Source organism: Ovis aries, chromosome 11 (assembly GCF_016772045.2).
Source record: "Ovis aries strain OAR_USU_Benz2616 breed Rambouillet chromosome 11, ARS-UI_Ramb_v3.0, whole genome shotgun sequence".
NCBI classification, from domain to species: Eukaryota; Metazoa; Chordata; class Mammalia; order Artiodactyla; family Bovidae; genus Ovis; species Ovis aries.
The window spans coordinates 40,297,888-40,318,096 of record NC_056064.1 but is presented as its reverse complement, the minus strand read 5'-3'; the positions used below and the strand labels follow the sequence as shown (position 1 = coordinate 40,318,096).

At 57.9% G+C, this 20,209-nt stretch overlaps 1 protein-coding gene and 1 long non-coding RNA gene across 4 annotated transcripts in view; one reads left to right on the top strand and one right to left on the bottom strand.

The window, feature by feature from the left end:
* Positions 1 to 14,923, bottom strand: part of RARA (retinoic acid receptor alpha) — a 43,159-nt gene extending 28,236 nt beyond the window's left edge. Inside the window, exon 1 of one of the 2 annotated variants that reach the window (XM_060395598.1) lies at positions 14,845 to 14,923. The gene's annotated coding sequence lies outside the window, so the exon portion shown is untranslated. Of the gene's footprint in view, positions 1 to 6,265; positions 6,448 to 14,844 lie in introns of those variants that run through there. The other variant, XM_027974579.2, reaches the window with a different exon arrangement.
* On the top strand, positions 14,568 to 19,365 carry LOC121820693 (uncharacterized). Of its 2 annotated transcripts, XR_009595592.1 has the most exons (3): positions 14,568 to 14,771; positions 14,864 to 15,090; positions 15,256 to 19,365. It is a non-coding gene; the product is annotated as an uncharacterized LOC121820693 (long non-coding RNA). The 2 variants fall into 2 exon arrangements; XR_006061380.2 differs by having other exon boundaries at positions 14,864 to 19,365.
* The last annotated feature ends 844 nt before the right edge of the window (positions 19,366 to 20,209 follow it).

The following is a 20,209-nucleotide window of genomic DNA, read 5'->3' as shown; positions in this document are numbered from 1 at the left end:
ACTGTAGACAGTCAGGGGAGACCTGAAGTCCAGCAGCTGGCCTCAGGATGCTACCACTGCGTCTCAAGACGCAGCACTTACTCCCAAAAAGTGGGTCTCATGTCTCCCCAACTTGTACCCCCCGGCCCAAGCTTCTGTCCCAGCCCCACTGGGCTGCCTGATGTCCACAGGCCATGCTCCCCATGTGACTGAATCCCAGGCAGAAGGCAATTGGATAACTCAAGCCCAGGACAGGCCAGGTCTGCAAGGAGGAAGTTGGGGGGGGTGGTCTCTGCTGGTCAGGGCAGTGTCCCAACTCTTGCACCCCCAGGGACCGCACCCCAGAGGCCCATGGGAGATGTGACCGGGGCCTCCAAAGCCCAGGGTGAATGGGGGACCCACTCAGAATCAGAGCTGAAGCCTCCCAGCCAATCTCTCGGAGCAGAGAGCAGGTGAAAGGGCAGGGGGCAGCTCAGGCCTCAAGGAGAGGGACCGGCCCACGGGGAAGGAAGAAAACAGGAAGAGGAAGAGATGAGGCTGCTGAGGCCACAGCCAGACCACAGGAGTATGTGGACCACACAAAGGCAGCTCTGTCCGGGTGGAGGACCAAAGGGGCACAGACAAAAGGGGACCCCCCCCAGCTTGGAAACCACCGTCTCGTCTTCACAACCAACCTGGCATGGGGCTTTCCCCACCCCCACCTTGGCAGCTGCCCCCTCACCACTGTCTCCCCTCTCCGCAGGGCAGGAAGTACAACTATCACAATGCGGGGGGCGGGGGGGAGATGGGGGTGAACACAGAGAGCAGAAGGGGTGTGTGTGTGTGTGTGTGTGTGTGTGTGTGTGTGTGTGCAGGTATAGGTGTTGTGTAGGTGTAAGGCTACAGCAATCTACCCTGCTAACTCCTCAGCCCTGCCCCAGCCCTGGGAGTGCCAAATCTGAATCTGAGGGCAGACAGACTGTCAGCAGCACACAGTGCGCCGAGCCCCCTTCTCAGCATCCCTCCCTAGGGACCGCACTGCAGGGAAGCCGGGAACTCTCCCCCTCCTGCCTCAGGATATCCTTTTGGCTCTGACCGCAGACCAGGCCTGAGTTAGACTGTGCCCCGCCCCATACCCCTCTATCCAGCACCCCCCCAGGAACTTCCTACTCCACACTCGCCTACTCAGTTGGGGTTGGAACTGGGGGAATCTCTTCCCCCACTTTAGCCCCCTGCCGAACAGAGAAGCCCACCAGGGGGTGGGGCAGATGGTCACAAAATCCCAGGACCTGCCCCTTCAGCTGAGGGCCCGTGGGATCAGGGAGAAGTGGACGCAGGCTGTGTGCAGAGGTGAGAGGAGGCGCTGCAGAGCACCACCTCCCCACCCCCAAATCACACAAAACCGGGGATCCTGCCCAGGGCCCCTCCCTACTCCAGCCTGGACCCCAAGAAGCCGCAGGAACTCCTTGGGGAAAGTAGTTTCCATGAGAACAAATGATGGGAGAAGGTTCCTAAGGGAAAGGGGACGAGCAGATGTTCCTAGAACGGGAGTCTTTCTAGGCCAACAGGACCCCCAGGTGGAGGTCTGCACAACTAGTCAGACTCACAGTCAGCCACAGCCAAGCGCAGCCAGACATGGTCACAGTCTCCTCGAAACTCAGTCTGACTGGGTGGCTGCGACTCCTTCCCACAGACAGAAGTCTGGGGGGCCATGGGGGATCTGGGGCATCAGAGACCACACACACTCAGCCTGAAACAGCCCCTTGGGCAGGCCCCCTCCAACCACCCCCCCAACTGTGGGCCTAGAGGGAGGGGCAGTTTGCTCCCCACAAGAGCCAGGGTAGTGCCCAAGGCGGCCATCTCCATGGCAACCAACAACAAACATCCCGGGAACCACAGTGGGACAGGAAGTGGCAGTCACGTGACAGGAAGACAGTTTTTTTTTTTCAGTGGGGGGGGTGATGAAGCTTGTTAGCAGCCCCCGCCCCGGAGGAATCAGCGGTCCCCTAAGTTTACCCCACTTGGAACTGGAGGGAAGGGGGCAGCTGGGAAGGTGCACCCCCACACTGCAGTGGGCGCAGCTGGTCGCAGGGCCGACGGGCCCTCCCTCCCCGCCTGCCACTCATGGTTCTCCCCGCTGGGTCCCCCTCCCTTCCACTTCCTGCCGTGACTGGAGATCAGAGAACTCCCCACCACAGCTTCCCCTTCTCAAGTCTCGATTCCTGGGCTGAAGGTTTCACTGCGGGGCGAGGGACACAAGGAAGGAGGGCTGGGGACCTGCGGAAGGACCCGGGGGACAGAAGCTCCAGGGGAGGGAGCTACTCCAAGGGAGGTGTGTACACACAGGCACACCAAGAGTGGGTCACGGTGACATACCAGCGGGCGCAGTGACACAGACTGCCTGACCTCAGGCAGCTCTGGGTGGAGGGGAGCAGAACCACTGGATCTGGCGCACCCCGCTCCACCCTGGTCCTGAGCCTCCAGGTTCATCTCAGGCGTCTACTGGCCTCCAGGCAGGCGAGGTCCCAATGGTGCCCAGCCCACACCACCTCTCCCCTGCCTTCTATGCTGAGGAATCCCCCTCCCAGCTCCAAGGTGCCCGCCCAGACGAGGGCACCTTGGCCGGAGGTGGGGGGAATGGAACCTCCCGCTACCCCCCTCCCCTTCTCTGCAGATGTCCCAGACTATATTTAGCCCAAACCGGGCGGCCAGCCAGACCCAGACTCCCCACTGGCCCGGAGCTGAGCTCCCAGTTTTTATGCAATTAAAACATTAACAGAGAACCACCCCCATCCACACACCCCACCACCAACAACCCCAGTCCAGCCAGAGCAGCAGAGCTCAGAAAACTTGAACATGGGCAGCCCAGCTCTGCAGCCAGGGATGGGGGTGGGGGTCATTGGGCAAATAGCAATAAATTCATCCCCTTGCCCATCTCCCAGGCCCTACCCCCACAGGCAGGACAGGCACATCATCCACGAGATCAGGTTGACACTTGGAAGGGGAGGGGAGGCTTTCCTGGTTCGGGGCCGGAAGGGAAAGGCATACCCAGTGGGTGGGGGGTTGCCTGGCTGCAGAAATTCCACCTGTCATTTTGCAGCCCCCCTCCCCGGCCAGCTCCAGTTACAGGACTGGGGGTTGGCAACAGGTGCTGGCCAGGCTGGCAGCAGACTAATCCCCATTCGCTCCCCAGGCTGACAGTGGTGCCTGGAGGTCCAGGCAGGGGCCCTGGCCGGCAGGATGCTGGGTAGAAGGAGGCATTGCTGCCTGGGGCCGGGGGAGTGGGGAACCCAGACCCCTCCTGTAAGACCTGGCCCCCTGGATTCTGTGTGCTGGAAGGTCTGGCGAAAGCAAGGAAACCTTAGTTCCACAGCACCTATTTCATTTCCCCAAGATGCCAGGCGGGCGGGCTAGAGTGTGGGAGGTCTGTCTGCCTGCCTCTTCCTCCTCCTCCTCTCCAAATTCCAGGAACAGGCAAGGGAGGCTCCAGTTGCGGAGAGAGAGAGCAAGCAGGCGGTCCCAGCTGAGAGGGAGGAGGGGCGGGGACTGGAGCGGGAGGCAAGATCCAGACGAAGCAACAGACACCCACACCCAAGCCAGACGGGACAGACACACCGACACTGACACATTCTCACACTCTGGGCCTACTCCTCGTGTGCCGCCCACCCTGCAGGGACACCCAGACTCCCGCAGCCAGTCCTGCCAATCTCCAGAACACTCCCTGGACACACACAGAGATCCAGGACTTCGCCCCCACCCCACATCCCCCCACAAACCCTGTGGGCTCCACACAGCAGCCAGAGGGTGGAGAGGGGAACAGAGGGAGGAAAGACAGCAGGCGTCAGAGAGGACATGTAGCCAAAACCCTGGGAACTGGGGTATCAGTTGCCACACTCCTTTCCCAAAACCCAGTAAGTCAAGACAACCCTGGCCATCTTGCCAGGGGCCCTGCCAGCTTCCCACACTCCCCAAACCACCACCAGGAAGGGGGGCGAGAGGAGATTTATTCATTGCATTGGTGGGGGGAGGATAGGATTACCTTCCCCAGATGCCCATCACCCCTGAACCCAGACTCTGGAAGCCAGAGTCCCAAACTCACCCACTCATACAGCCCAGTCAGGGTCCTGCCCTGTCCATACCACCCAGAAAACAGGGAACAGGGCACTAAGGTTTTATCTAGGGGCAGGCCCCACCCTGTCACATAATTCTGAGGACCACCCACCTAAGACCCTCTAGTCTGATCAAGGAGTGAGGAGGGGGTTGGGGGGGGCTCCCTGAGGGCAGACAGAGCCAGGTTCCAGGACCAAATGATTTAGAGGAAGGGGAGCTAATTAACTGGGGTCAATACCCCCAAAACAGACCCCAAGGGGCACTCAGACGATGCCCTTTCCCCCCAGTAGACAGGGTGGCAGGAACCACGTCATGGCACATGTGGGTGACTGTGCCCAGCAGGGGAGGCATGGGGGTGATCAGGATGGGGCTGCCCACAGCTAGCTTCCTGCCAGGCAGCCACATGGTTAGGAGTAGGAGGGGGACCAGGGAGGTTTCCCAGAGTGGAAGTAGGGACATTTAGGGTCAACCTGAAGGGCGGGGATTTGGGGGTTATAAGAGGAGGCAGCCAGGATCAAGTCGCTCCAAGCCCAGGGTCTTCTCAGAACTGCCCCTGCCTCTGCACTGCCCTTACCAGTCTGGCGAGGAAAGTCCTGAGGTGCCCACCTCATGTACACTCATTCACACACTCCAAATCCAAGATCCTCCACTCCCACGGACCTACCCAAGTCTGACACCAGTGACCCCTCTGTCTCAGGACCTACACGGCCCAGGCTCCAGGCAGAACTGACGTCCGAGCCCCTCCCAGTGCATCAACATCTTTCATAGTCACAAACTCCCTGACTCCACAACCACCGCCCCCCCCCGCCCCGGCCCACCCCCTCCAGCTCCAAAGACTCTTTTATCCCCTCCCCCAGACTCATCTCCACCCCTCACAGGGGAAGCCCCAAGGCTCCAAGGCACCCCCACTGCAACCTGGGGCTTCCCCAGCCCAGCCTCCCCATCAAGCACAAGGCCCTGGAGGAGAGTTTGGGGCTTGAGCCCATTTCCTAGCAAGACCTGGCGACCTTACTGAACCACTTCCCCAGAACAACCCTGCAGCCAGGGAAGGGAATGAGAGACATTTCTGAATCTCCTAACTAGGAAACTGGAGGAGGGATGGCAGGAGCAGAAGTGAGGGTTGGGGGTAAGCCCGCAGTGGGTGGAGGGGTGGGGGAGTCTCCATCTGAGAGCATACACACACATACATGTGCACACATCTCCCAAGTAGAAGGCAATCTGGTTACAGAAGAGGGAGCTGGCATCAGGTGGGGGCCAAGGGCACCCCCTCCATACCAACACAAGGGCAACCTATCCAAGGCAGGATGAATGGTAGCGACGTGACTCCAAGACTGGAGGGCTTTTCTTATCTGACTTTCACATGAGTTAGTCCCCATCCCCAGCCTGGCACAATGGAGGCCTGGCCCCCTTCTCAGGGAGCAGCCTGAAAATAAGGCAATGCCCAGAGAGGAGAAGGGGCACTGCCAAGCAGACTTTCCAGCGCCCCCCTTCCACATACACATCTGGCTCGCAGCTTCCTCGCTTTCTGGGTGGCACTAGGTCCCAGACACCCTTGGCAGAGCAAAGACGACCAATCTGTGCCTTCCTCCCTATGCCCCCAAATGCTTCCACAACCCCACAGTGCCACCAGATTCAGAGACATCCCTCCCCTGGCTGCACTGGCCCCTGTCCCCAGTTCTGACGGCTCCCCGCACTCCACGGGGGACACCAGCTGAATGGGCCCCGCCCCCCAACCGGCTGCCTCTGGTGGGGGTGGGCCCCAGGGCTGATTCTCCCCAAACCACAGGGCGGCTCAGATAACAGGAGAAAAAGGAGGGGGCTAGTCCGTTGGGCATCCGATCTCTCCCCAAACAGGTTTCAAAGTCTTTTTGTTTTACTTGTTTGTGAAAAGAAGCGCGAGAGAGGGCAGGAGTTCCCAGCGTGGATTCTGCCACAGCTCGGCTGCCGGAGACACGCGCGGCAGACGGCCCCAGACATCTCCCGGCTGCGCGCGAAGACACCGGAGCAGACAGACACACAGACGGGGCTCCCCCACCCTGAGCACGGCGGCGGGTTGGGAAGCCCAGGAAACCCCAGGTTCCCGTCGGAACCCGCCCGGCACCGGGTCCCCGCCAGCGGGTTCTATCAGGAACAGGCCAAGGGGCCCCAATGCCTGCGCGAGCCGGAGGCTCTCCAAAATCCCCAGGGGAGAGGTTACCTCGCAGTAGAGGGAAGCAGTCCGGCCAGGTCACCCGCGGGCACAGCGTATGCCCTGACCCTGAGCCTTGGAGCCGCTCGGCGTCAAGAGTTGCGGGGTCCAGGGAGAGGAGCGGTTTGGGGGGCCGCGGTTCAGGGGCGCGGGGCTAAAGCAGCGGCCATGGCGAGTCACGTGCGGAGGCTGAAACTTTACCCGGAGCCCCAGACTGGGGGGGCGGAGGGTACCGAGCTGCGGGGAGGCCCTCACCCTCGGGCCCGCCCCGTCCGCCCACCGACCAATCACTAGCCAGGGGCGGGCATACGAGATCACGCCCCCTCCCCTCCTTAATAGACCCAGGGAAAGGGCGAGTCTTAAAGGAGCCGCGCCTAGCTGAAAGCTCGACCGTGGGAATCTGGGAGAATCCCTCCCTCGGCCCCAAAAGAAGAGATTGAGAGCGAGAAGGGGAGTTCTGCGCAAAGAATGGAATGAGGATTCAGTGGAGAAAGGACTGCCATGTGCGGTATCACACTCCCTTCCCCCCAACCACACACACCCACACTCAGGGGCGAGGATCACGAGCACACACCCTTCACACCTAAACCTGGGTTAGCCGGGCGGCGACGTAAATTGGAAACAAATACAGAGATTCTGGCCCTAGTGGTCAAGGCTCTGACCCCTTTCATTATAATCTTTCTCAAAGCCCCCTGAAAATGGGAGCTGTGTGATCTTGAGCTAGTCGCTTCCTTTCTCTAAATCTCAATTTTCTCACTGGCAAGAAAGGAGTGCAAAGGCACCTCCAAGCACGGTCCCCTCCTCTTCCCCTAAACACCTTTCCAGCTTGGGTGGATCGGAGGAACTCTGGCCCAACCCAACCTTTCAGCAACCCCCAGAACCCTTCCCCCAAAAGAACAGCGATTCTTAGGGGTATTCCAAGAGCCGAGCTGGGGGCGCCCAGGAGCACCCACAATCTCACACTCAAGCTTCTCTCTCCTGGTCCAGGCTGCAGGAGACAGGAAAGCTCGCATTCTTGGGGCAGAATCTGAGTCACTCTCTCTCTGCGGAGACCCCAGTCTTAAGCCTGCTGCTCCGTTTGAGAGGACCATCTGCCCACCTCTAGCCGTCTACGGCGGGAGGGAGGGGCGGGGGGCGGACAGAAAGAGGAATCAATAAGTGAACACCTCCCTCCAGGTCCTCGGTCAGAGAAGTGGCCACAAGTGCCCCCACAGGACTTCCCACTGTAAGGGGAAGTGCCCACTCCCAGGCCTCCTGTGAGGAGACAGCATGACCCGGCTGGCAGAGCTCTCAAACCCACCGCCCCGACAGTCACCGCTTTTTAGACAAGGAACCCCAGTCTGCGAGTGGACACTGGATTTAACCCCCGATCGCCCGGCACAGGTAGCACAGCCGGGTCTAGGACCAAGGGATCTCATTGTCTCTCTCCAGCTTGGGGCCCCCCGCCTGTTTGAAGTAGGACAAGCAGGGTCAGCAGGACACTGTGCCCTGAGGTCCGGCGGCGCAGGGAAAGAGCGTCCGGGTGACGCTTCCCCAGGCCCCTTCCCGCCCTCTGGGCCGGGCTGTCTCCCGCTCCCGTCTGGATTTCCGTCCGCCGGTGCGAACCAGCCCCTCCCGCCCTGTCCCGGCCAGATCCATCCGCAAACATGCGCTCAGCGGGCAGGAATGCGCCAATGGCTCCCAGATGTGCACGCCGACGCTTAACCCCTTCTCCCCCCACCCCCCCCCCCCAAAAAAAGGCCTTCTAGCTAGAGTCCAGCCAGCAGCAGGGGGCGCCGCTCAGGGAGGGGACTCAGTGCCAGCCGCCCCCCAGCTCGCACCGTCTCCTCCTAGATTCCGCCAGTCTAGATTCTGCCAGGCTTCCTTCCCGCGGAGGCCAGAGGGGAAAGATCGTGGACACTAAAATGCATCGGCATACTGCCTCCCGCGAAAGGGGGCCTTCACGCACACCTGCCAGCACATGGGGTCAGGTTCACTCGCGCACATGGGGACGCAGGTGTGCAAATGCACACGCATGTGCACATTAGCACACACACGTATGCACACATATGTATACACACAGAACTAGCACATACAAGGCAGGCATTTGTGCACCCACAAGGTCATGACGCAGAGGGGAGGCACACTCCTGAAAAGACAGAGCGGGAGACCCACATGCAGATGCGGGCAGAAATTCATGCACCCACAAACCTGCTCCCCACAGAGGGCAGACACGCACAGAAAACTGACATCCATGTGTACAAGCACACAGCCGCACACTTTAGGGCACTACCTCACTGCTGAGTTGAACTCCAGCTCTGCAGGACCCACTCCAGGGTCCCCACCCCCGCCCTCCAGGGACTCTCAAGCAAGGAGAAGCGCTCCAGGGCCAAAGGAGGGAGACAAGCCACAGTCTCAGGGACTCCTCACTCTTTGAAAAAGACACCCCTTCTTGGGGCCTAGCCTTCCCCTCTGGCAGGCAGAGGAGATAGGCTGAGGGAGGAGCCTGAGCTGCTGATTTCCCAAGACAGGCATCCCTCTCCCAACTAGAGGAAATCTGAGAAAACCCAGATAGGTGTGGGGCCAGTGACAGCCTCAGTCAAACAAAGGAGATACAAAATAGCTGTGAAACACCCTGGGAGAGCCTACACTTCCAGCAAAACAAGGCCTCCCTTTCTCTGCCTGTGGGGAACTCTTGAAGAACAGCATCACTGGCAACCTGAACAGAGGATGAGAAATACTGCCCCCGCAAGACAGCCTGGATGCAGGTGGAGTGGAGATGTCTGCTGGAACCTGAACTGACCCCACCAGACTCCTCTCCCCCTCGCTAGCTGCTCAGCTTATCCCCCGCAAACCCGCTCATGGCCCCACCCACCTCGCTTTCACAGTCCTGGAGAGTCACCCAGGGCAAGGCTCCTGCTTGCATGGGACAGAGGAGGAAACTGAGGCTCAGAAAGGGAATGGCCCTGCTCAAGGTCATACAGCTTGTTAGTGGCAGAGCTAAGAGATGAGACTCAAACTCACAACCCCTCCTCAACCCCCCATTTATCCTGAATATATTTCCATGCAGCACCCTGCTCCCTCTTCCTTCATCCCCCAACAGAGCACAGGCCAGAAACACCAGCCTTGCCTGGCTCTGCAGATTTGTGGGTGGGCCCAGGACATGCCAGAGAGAGATCAGAGAAGATGCTGGGGGCTACATACATAGCCCCCCAACCTCACCCCCAAGCCCAGTGCCCACCTGCCCAGCAGGCATAGCCAGTGACTCAGCTGCATCCGGGGGAGATGCCAGGACAGTGACTCACCTACCGAGAAGAGCTGAGCCTGGCACCTTGCCAGCCCCAGGACAGAAGTGACTTAGTCACCGAGACTGTGATACCCAGCAGGCACAGCCCAGGGATTGGGGACAGGGGCAGGCCATGTCCTCCATGGTTATCTGCATCCCTGATGAAGAACAGGCATCCTGGGGCAAGCCATGGCACTACCCACCCCTGAACCCTTACTACTGCCCACACCCACCGTCACAGGCCCTGCTTCCATGCAGACAAGTTTTCTGAGACCCCTGGGCTGCCCTGCCCCTCCCCTGAATGAAGCCTGCCCCTTGCCCATCACTCAACACCCACTCTCCCCTCAGCCCCACCTCCTCCTGCCACCCAAGTTGTACCCAGGCTGTGAGTCTCCTTTAACATGTCTTGGCAGCACCTCCTGCCCCCACAGCCCCTCTTCCCCCCGCCATACACACATCCACTCATACACACTTCTGCCAGCCCTGCTTCTGCCAGCAGCTGCTGAAGTTGTTCAGCGGGAGGGGAATCGGGGTGCAGGGATTAAGTTACCAGAGGCTGATGGGGTGGGCTGTCACCCAATCCCTTCCCCAGCTCATCCTCCCCCCTGGATACAGCCTCCCTCACCCACCTGCTCCCCTCCCACCTCTGGCTGGCAGCCTACTGCCCTTTAAGCCCCTCCACCCCCACTCCACCCAAGCTAGAAAATAAATGTTCAAGGGTATTTGTCATGCGAAGACCAGCCCAAGATATTGAGAGAGAGAGAGAACAAGAGAGAAGACAGAGACAGACAGACAGAATCATTCCTGTGCCCAGGCTACAGGCACTAGGTGTGTGGATCTCTGTGTATGTTGAGCCAGAAAGGGACTGAGTAACTCCCCAAGTCTTGGGAGAGTTGATGGGGCCCAAGGGGAGCCGACAGGCTGAACAACCTCAATCCATTTGCACTATTGATTTCTCATACACTGCAGCCGGCCTGATGAGGGGGGATGATAAATCAGCCCCCCAGAGACATAGAAACTGAGTGGAGAGAGGGGGAGGGGCCCCTGCACCACAGTTGGTGGCCCACTGAGACCTGCTTGGGGGGAGGAGGCGGGCTGGGCGGCCGAGTGGCAGGAGGCAGGGTGGGGAGTGGGTGTTGGATTAAAGCCTGTCTAGGACACCTCCTTCCAGCTGGATCTGAAGCTGATTGGAAGAAAGAAGGTGGTGGACAGAAGCACTTTTAGCTCCCAAAGCAGGGCTCTGAACAACCCCAGAGGGTGTTCTTCACCCACTGGTCTATGGAATGGCGCCCCCTGCAGCTATGCAACATGCTGGCCCCTGGGATGAGGCTCCTCTGAGGGACCAGTTTCTCCTCTGAACTTTATCCCCCACCTCTGGGCCTCAGAGGGCTCACTTCTGACTGTGATCAGAAGCCAGTGGCAATCTCCCTGCTCCCACCCCCTTCCTTTGTTGGGTGGATTGGCAAACAACCATTGTGACCTAGGCGTGGCAGGACAGGGGCTCACAAAGGGCTCTGTATCCTAGTCCTTGGTCGGTCCCTAACTCCTCCTGGGACTGTGGGCACAATCCCCCACCCTCGCTGGGTCCCTAAAATGGGGTTAGGCCGGATGCCCCTTTTCAAAGGTGTCTCCAAGCTCTTGGCTAGCCAGCCCGTGAGACTGTTGGAACTCGCCCAGCACCTCGATTCACACCAGTGGCCACAGGCCACCTAAACAAACCCCAACCCTGACCTCCTTCCAGCCTGGACACAGACTCTCTCCACACACGGCGGAGACTTATAAACAAACCAAGCTGGGGTTTACCAAAGACCCTGCATAAACAAGCAGAGAGGGAAAGAGACCAGGAGCCTGGCCAGGCCCTACTTGCTGCCAGACAGACAGACAGACGAGGTAGCACAGCCCAGTGGGCGGAGGGACTGTGACAAGAGAAAAACAAAGGGCACAAGGGGCCTGGATTGGGGTTCCAAAGCAGCCAATGATGGGGTGAATGTCCAAGGGCAAATCAGATCCCCTCTTTCCCGCTCTGTAGGTCAAAGGGATGGGCCAGGTGCCTCCAAAGCCCCTTCTGGTTCTATTGGGATAGAGAGAGCCCTGGGGGTCCCCAAGACTCCCGGCCCAGTCCAGCGCATCCTCTGGTCAGGACCCTCTTCTTAAGGCCCTACCTCTGTCTGCCACGCCTTCTCCTTGCTCTGTCTACTGCCCCCCTGGCCCTTCCTCACTCCTCTACCCGCCGGCTTGCCCTCACCTTGGCCAGCCCCTCTGCCTGCCCCGTGCTTTTCTGCACGTCCCTCCTGCCAGGGGACAGACCAACTAAAAATAGTCCCTGCAGCCTTTCTCGCCCACAGCTGCCCAAAGAGCAGGAAATGAGGGGGGCAGGGAGGCCCATGTCCTGCTCTCCCCCACAAACTCCCAGCCCCAAATCAGGTCCAGCCCTCCAGCCTGGGATGAGTGCCAACTTGGCCATCTCGGGGGCACCCCACACCCCTTCCCTAGGGGGAGGCCTGCCCATAAGTGCCTACAATCTGAGAGCTGTCCTCACCCCACGGGAGGGGGAGAGGAGGCCAGCGGTCTGGAGGGAAACCTTCCCAATTTCTGACAAATCAGTGCCAACCACACTGTGGGCACCGAGAGGGCAGGGCCTGGCTCCACGGACTGGTCTTTTGAGGGCAGAGGGAATCGGTGTGGGGAACTCTGTGCTGGTTCTCTTCATCCTGGCCCAGCTGGAAGGAAGACAAAATAGTGCCCCAGCCTCAATTATGCTAATCCCCCATTCCCCTAAATGTGTGGGTGCAGACAGAGGGGTTTTGGTAGCCACCCCCAGATGCCATGGGGAAAAAAGCTTTAGAGGAGAGGTCTTGGCTCCCACACATAAAGATGGAAGCCTGGAGGCAAGAACAGGTCATGCCTGCCAGGCTGGGCATATGCTGCCCCCAAGCTGAGTCAGAGGCTGGGAGGGAGGAGCCAGACGCTGGGTGCCAGGGGCTACAGAGCCTCCACCCCTATCCTACCTGGGACTCCTGACACCTCCAAGCCCTGGGAGAAGGCCCTCCCTGCGCAGGAGGAAGGAAACCAGCTTAGCGACTCTCTGGAGGCCTGCAGGGCAGCTCTGCACCAGGAGGCAGGCGGGAAACCCAGGAGTCTTGGCTCCTGGCCCAGGGAGGGAGTGAGAGAAATACCTCGGAGGGGAGGAAACAGCTTGGAGAGAGGCAGACACAAGTGCCCCCAGCAGCTCCCAGAGGCGACCCTCCAGGAGGAACTGGCCAGAGGGGCTGCAGGGGGGAAGTGAACACATTTCTGAACAAGAAGGGAGAAGAAGGCAGAGCCCTAGGGATACAGGAAGCAGGGCAGGCCAGCCAGGCTCTCACCTGCTCTCCTCTCCTCCCATCAGAGCCTGTCAGAGTCCGAAGTGCTTATTAAGGGCACTAAATATCAGGGAGGTCCTAGGGGCCTACGTGTGTTCCCCCCTCCCCTTATCTCCAGACCTCAGCCTGTTCGTTCCTGAGCTTCCCCTGGCACCCCTCCCCTGGGGCCCAGCCAAGTCAGGAGTCAGCAGGCCCAAGGTGGTGCCTGGGAGGCCTGGGCAGTGCCAGGGGCAGCCCTCATACCATCCTCCCACTGGCTTCCCTCCCGCCTGCTCTCGGCCGCCACACATATCTCAGCTGTCGAATCCGATTAGGGCTCTTGCCCAGTGAGCCGGACAAGGAGGCCACTGGGCAGGGGAGAGACAGGGACAAGGACGCTGAGCAGGAATGGCAGGAGGAAGGTGGAGACGGGGCTCAGGGGAGAAGGTGTGGAGCCCCAGAGGACCAGAGAGCTGATAGCCAGCTATGACCCGCATTAGGGGAACTCTGCAGCCCCTAGGGCAACAACCTGGTTCCTCCATCCCAGAGATGGGCAAGGATGGGGGGAGGAAACTGAAGGCAGAGAGATGACCTAGATTAGAAAAAGAATCCCATGCTGGAGCACATCCCCGCCCCCCCACCCCGCCACACCCCCACCCACTACCGTTTGTACTGGGCTGTAGGATACATCGTCTTATGAGGTCTTTATGGCTGCATCCCTATCAGGCAAGCTGGGCTTGTTACTAATAGCCAATTTTATAAATTAAGAAACTAGAGGCTTAGAGACCTGCATAAATGCACGTAGTCAAATAAGCGAGCTGAGTCTCAAATTCAGGCTTGACTCTCAGTCCACTGCTCACAAGCAGAATTTACTTTCCTTCCTTGGTCAAGAGCAAAACTGAGTCTGAAGTCGCTCCATTATCCACATTTTCCTCCAAAAGCACCCCTTAGGGGATCTGGGGGATCATGGAGGAATACAGAACATACCCTACACCTAGACAGAGTGACCAGATAGGGGTGCGCCACCCACCCACCACACAGAGAGCTAGAGGGGTTCCCTCAAAGTGTGACCTGTCCCTTCCATGGCTCCTCAGCCCAGTCTGCTACACCCAGAGGCAATACACACACTTACACACACGGTTACTCAGACAAGTCATACACCCCTCTTGCCGACCCACCAAACCAGAATGGGATGCCCAAGATCTTCAGAGAACAAGGCCTGTCAGCCCCCCAGGAGAGGGACAAACGAGTCACGAAAACACCAGGTATCATCCACCCCTCTCCCAGAGAGCCTGCAGGAGGGCAGAAGCTTCAGGGCAACACCAGGAGCTCGAGCTCTGAAAGCCAAGGAGCCCAGGGAGCTGGCATGGCTGGGTGGCCTCCCTGATTTGGTCCACACCCCCTTCCCCAGCCATCTGGGCTGATTCTATTCTGGCCTGGGCCGCACTCTGGGATCTCTCCCCTTCCATGCATATAGCCACCCCTATCCCAAGCTTATAGATCTTACAACCATATGGTCTACACACACACACACACACACACACACGGAGTGGGTGTGTGGGGGGCCGCTTTTCCATAGGTGTTGAGGTGTTGGCAAGGATGGGAAGGGCTCTAACCTGAAAGAACTTCCCCCCACCCCAGGGAAAGGTCACCCCCACCCCCCCCAAAAAGCTCACAATCTCCACCACCCTCCCACACAGCCTTTGGCCACTCCAACGTGCCTTGAGCCTGGAAGGGGAGACTGGTTCTACAAGGAGAGTAGGGAGTGGGGGGCAAAGTCCTGGGCTCTCAGGGGCGGGGAGGGAGGGCAGAGAGGAAGCAAGAGAGAAATCCCCAGGGAGTCTTGGCTTCCCCAGCGGTCTCCCGGTCCCGCTCCCGGTCACCTTAGCGTGCCAGTTCTCCCCTCGAGGTGAGGTGGGGGAAGGGGGATTAGGAAACACTGCAAAGGAGGGTGCGGGGTCTGGCGCCCGGGCAGACCTTACCCCCACTTTCCATTCTTAGGCGGAGAACGGGAATGCCTGAGGGGCGTGCAGCAAGGACGCCGGAGGGCGCAGGGGCTCCGAGCTCCCAGGCCCCCACCTCCCTGGACTACAGCGAGCCGTGGGGGAGGAGAGATGGGGAAAGCCTGAACTGCCGAGAGGGAAACGGTCAGATGAGAAGCGGAGAGGCCGGGCGGAAGGCGGCCGAGGCAGAATTGGGAAGGGGTGTTCGAGGTCCTACCTGCTCAGGTACGTGCCGGCGGGGGGCGATGGGGTTCCCAGGAGAACCGGGGAAGCCCTCTCAGCTCGATTCAGGATTCCCCCCTGCTTCTGGGTTAGGCTGCTGCAAGAGGCACAGGTTCCCGTTGGGTCCTAAAGCCCACTCTCCAAACTCTCCCCGCCCTCTTCCACCAGCCGTGACTGGGTCAGCGGGTGCAGAGCTGAAATCGATGGGGAAGAAAGAACTCACTGGTGAAAGACGAGGTCTGAGTCATGGGCTGGGGACAGCCACAGTCCCCGGTGTCAAATACACAGCACATGGGAGATTTTAGTTGAGGATATTATGGGACAGAATTAAAGAAAACATTGCCTCTGCCTGGCCTGAACGGATGGATTTGAGCTTTGGGACTGAAGGTGGGGTTATGATGGCTTTTCTCACCACTCCCAACTAGCCTGGGATCTGGGGAAGGGGGGTGGTCACTTTGGACAGGAGCTCACTTCTACTCTCCCCCTCCTAGACAGAGCACAGTCTCCCCTAAATGCCTAGGAGGAGGAGGTCATGCCAAGGGGAAAGAAGACACTGATTTCTAGCAAGTGGAAAGGGCAGTATGACTTAGGTAGCAATTGGAAATTGGCATTTTTATATCCTTAGACTGAGCCCTGTGTGTCTGGGAGTGTGTTGGCTTGTGCAGACATACGTAGCCAGGTGAGAGGATAAGCCGGTGGGGCTGGGAGTCTTTGGGTTACACCCTTTGGCAGGAATGGCAGCGGTCAGTGAAGGAAGGGGATGCAGAACCTAGGGGTCGACTCGGGCTCCCTACCTGGCCCTCAGTTGGGTCCTGAAGCTTTACCAGAATGAATATGTTAAAGGAGAGTATTTTCCCAGGTACTATTTAGGATAAATAGGGGGCAAGAGGGCCTCAGCATTAGATCAACTTCAAGGTTTTTGTTGTCTAGTCGCTCAGTCATGTCCGATTCTTGGTGACCGCATGGACTGTAGCCCACCAGGCTCCTCTGTCCCTGGGCTTCTCCAGGCAAGAGCACTGAGGTGGGTTGCCATTTTCTTCTCCAGGGAACCTTCCTGACCCAGGGGTCAAATCCTGTATTTTGGCAGGTGGATTCTTTACCGCTGAGCCACCAGGGAAGCCCGCAACTTCAAGGTTACAGACCCAGTTTAGAATAGTCCAAACTCTCAAAGGGAGAACTCAGGGTTGGGGGGCAAGGTGGGCCAGGAAATGTGGAGGGAAGGCCGAAGAGGGCCTGGTAAACATTTTGCAAGCACCTCCAGCAGCAAAGCAGGGGAAACGTCACAGGGTGAAGGGCCAGGGGAAGTCAGGGACAGAGTCATGGAAGGGAGAGGGCACGGCCTCTTCCTAGAAGGGGGAGAGGGTGGCAGCAGTGCCTCCACCCCTGCGTCAGTCTGGCAGGAACTGGGGAGAGGAGCTGGATGGCAGGTTTGGAGGGCCCCAGGGTGGAGCCGGTGGGGTGAGCTCAGGTCAAGCCTTTCACCCTAATGTGCCTCAGTTCTCTCCCAGCTGTTAACCAGGGCTCTGGGTTCTTCCCAGGCAGTTAATGAGTGTTTACAGAAGAGCTTGGAGATCTTCAGATCTCAGCTGGGCCACCACTACAGTTATAAAGCTCAATAAGGGCTGAGTGTCAGTGGGGAGGGGAGGAGCAGGGGAAGAGGGAAACAGACGACTCTCTTACAACCTAAGGATAAAGCCACGCTCAGAGAGCAGAGCCAGCCTCAGCTGCCACAGGATATCCTTGTGCCCAGGGATGGAGGTCACGTACCCTCATCCTTCTTACCACCACCAAAGGCTGGCCCGCAGCTAAGTGTGGGCAGAACCCAGACTACAGCCGGTCTTCATTAACTCCAGCTCTTTTTCACCCCCCACTGTGAACCCACAGCTTCTACAGGCCCAGGCTGGAGGGGCTGCCCTAGCCCGACCTCGCTGCTGACTCTGGGGTAGGGGGCACCGTACTGTAGGCCAAGCTACCAGCTGAAAATAAGGTCGAAGCAAGACTCGCTTTTCCCACTGGGAGTGAGCAGAGAGGAAAGAAAGGAGTGTGGGGGTGAGAGGGTGGAGGTGGGGGAATTTAGGGCAAACAGCAGGCAGTGAAGTCAACTGGATCTAGGCCCAGAAACCCCCACACCCTGGGGCCAAGTCTTACTCTAGCTTTGCTTCCAGCCCGGTTTTGGCTGGGCCCCAAACTAGGGAAGGCCCTGGCTGCCCCTTTCCGCCTCCCTACCCCCACCCTTATTAAATACACATTTTATCTCTCAGCATCTTCATTATCTTAACTGAAGGAGACAAGCAGTGGATGGCGGGCGGCAGAGAGCATCAGGAGGGGGGGGCGGGTGTGGGGAGCAGGCGCACCCTTGTTGTAAAGTGCTGATGAAGCTCTTTCAGGCAGTGTGGGAAACAGAGGCGGGATCAAAGGCAGCGAGGCTGATTCAGAACTCAATTAGAGCTTTTTAAAAAAGGAGCTGGCTCCCTCCTTTTGCCAGGCTTCAGACAGCCTTTACCCAGGCCCCTCGCACCCAATTAGCTTCTACTGGGGGCCTGGGGCCGGGGTTGAAAACCAAGGGGAGGCCAGAAGGCACAGCTTCTCCCCCTGCAGACCTACCCCTTCTAAGGCGGAGACCTGCTGCTGTGCGTAACTTAAAAGGTCTCGGAGGGCACCTGATCTTTTCAGGAGGAACCTGAGATCACACCTTTTCCTCAAAAGTTAAAACAGGACACCAAAGTTGGGCTCCTCCCTAACCCCTTGCCAACTAGAGGCTGCGCAGCTTCTGGCCCATCTCTGGGGACACTAGGTAACAGCCAGACAGACACCCCCTCCTCCCAGCTAGTAGGTGGGACTCTGCCTCAAAGGCAGGGGCTCCTGGGAGCAACATGGAAGTTGCCTCAAGCAAAATATCACATCAGAGGGAGCCACTGGAACACATCTGTGAGGCTGAGAAACACCGTGCTGCCCACAGGATGGAGCGCCCCCTCTCCCTGCTCCACCTCCGTGCAAAAGCACCAGCCCGGCTGCCTCCAGATCAGAACTGTCCTCAAGATGGAGGGGAAGGCGGCATCTTACTCCATCATGGATCTGTTCACTCAACAACTGTTAATGGAATACGCCCCCGCCAAGTCTCAGGCACTGAACTAAGTGCCGGGGACAGATACAAATGTTAAAAAAGCTCTCCACCTCGGTTCTCTGTTTTGGTCTCTCTCAGTAGTCAAGGTAACCTCTCCACAGATATTTTTAAAAAGCCCCAAGTTGTATCTCCTTCCTACTTCTCAGTTTTTATTGGTGTATCTTAAAAGGGCGCAATGAGGGGGAAGAAGGAAAGAGCTCTGCCAACTTTGGATCTCTGGGCAGCTTGGACCTCACACCCTCTTGCCAGTCATCCAGCCACAGGCCAGGTCTCCCCTGAGCCAGAATTGTCAGTTGCAGCTCCGGGGTTGAAACTCAAACCAGTTTTATTGTGTCTCTGTGCGTTCCATGGCAATACCCACCGACACTCTATGGAAGCTTCCTCTGCCTCTGTGAAGAAATAAATAAACCAGGAGACAGACACACACACCCCACCACCTTCGAGAAGAATGTAGGTCAGCATCTCTGCCACTACTCCATGTGAAACGGCCTATGCTCCTGGCAGAAACCAGTAACCACAAGCCCAGCCCAGCCCCCTAAAAATCCCACCGCCTTCCCAGAGCTCTCAGCTTCAGCGAGAAAAGGACTTTCTTCCTGCTGTCTGCTCCCAGGCTGTCTGCATTACATTTAAGACTCCACTGACAAACGTACATCAGCCTGTGCTCCCACAAGGGCAGCGGAAGCCAAGCAGGGACTCGAAGTCAGCTTCACGCATCGTTGACGGAACCAACCCTGTTCCAATTGCTGAAGTCTTAAGAGCAGCAATGACCTAGAAATTGACAGTGGGGGGAGAACCGAAGGGAAGTAAAACGAACTAACCAGTACACAGAAAACCCGATTTCCTAATACCAGGGGAAAGGGAGAGGAGGCAGAGGGGGGAAGAAATTTGGCCTCTTTGAATCTGCAAACGCAATCTTGGCTCAGTGCCATAGAGGATACACAGCAGCCCCAATGCGAGTCAAGCCATGTTCCCGACTCCAGCCCTACAGTTAAGAGGAAGGCGCCAAGCCTCAAACACAACAAGGTCGCTCCTCTTTGGGCAGGATCCTACTGTGGACACAGAACAGACAGCAGCTGCCCACAGTGTGGAAACAACCTGTAAAGCGGTCACGTCTCTTAAGGCTGCAGCATCCAATAAAACGTAATTTAAATCAAGCCTCGCATCTGTTCTCAATCCCATTCAGTCTCTGCTTTCCATCAGCCTTCGGACAATCTCTGCAATTACGCTCGTTAACCCTTATAGCCCCGGACACTTTCCAAGCTGCTAGATATGGACCTGTGTTCTCCCCTCACAAATTGACCTCAGAGGGAACAAATGCTCTAGTGAAGGAGTGTGAGACATTCAGACTCCGCTACACACACTAGCAGGTAGTGTTCATTTCAGAGGGCTCTCTCTGTGTGCCCTCCTTCTATCCTGTACCACCTGCCGCAGCCCAGATCACATTGCAAGGATACAGTGGGCAGCATGAATGAAACAGTGGCCAACTGATCATTTGTACACATATCAAGTTCTCAAACCCAAGCCATGTCAGGAAGGCAGGAGGCAGAACTCAGGGAGCAGCACAGACTTGGTCACTGGCTGTCAGACCATTCCTATCACACATGGTTTGCATTCCAAGCATATGCTTGAGTTATAAAAGTACAGCAGTCTCCCAGAGGAATCAAACTTCAGTTTCTTTTTCCCTTCCCTCAACTACCCCAGTCCCACACCTGCAAGCCTAAGGCAGTCAGTGTTATCATAGTGCCCTCTGGTGTCCCCATGACAAATTGCCATTTAATGCCACTGGAAGCCAAACCCAGAAAAGTGGGGACTTGAGTAACCATGTGGATTAATTTAACTAAGGGGACTGGAAAAATGAGGTTTCAATGACAATCCAAACCCAAACGAGGGCATCTTGAAACAAGTGGCTTCAGCTGAGGACCGTGGGACGGTTTGGGGAGGAATTTTCACATTGCCTTCTGAAAAGTTTGAGCTCTCTTGAAACGTGATAGCTGAAGA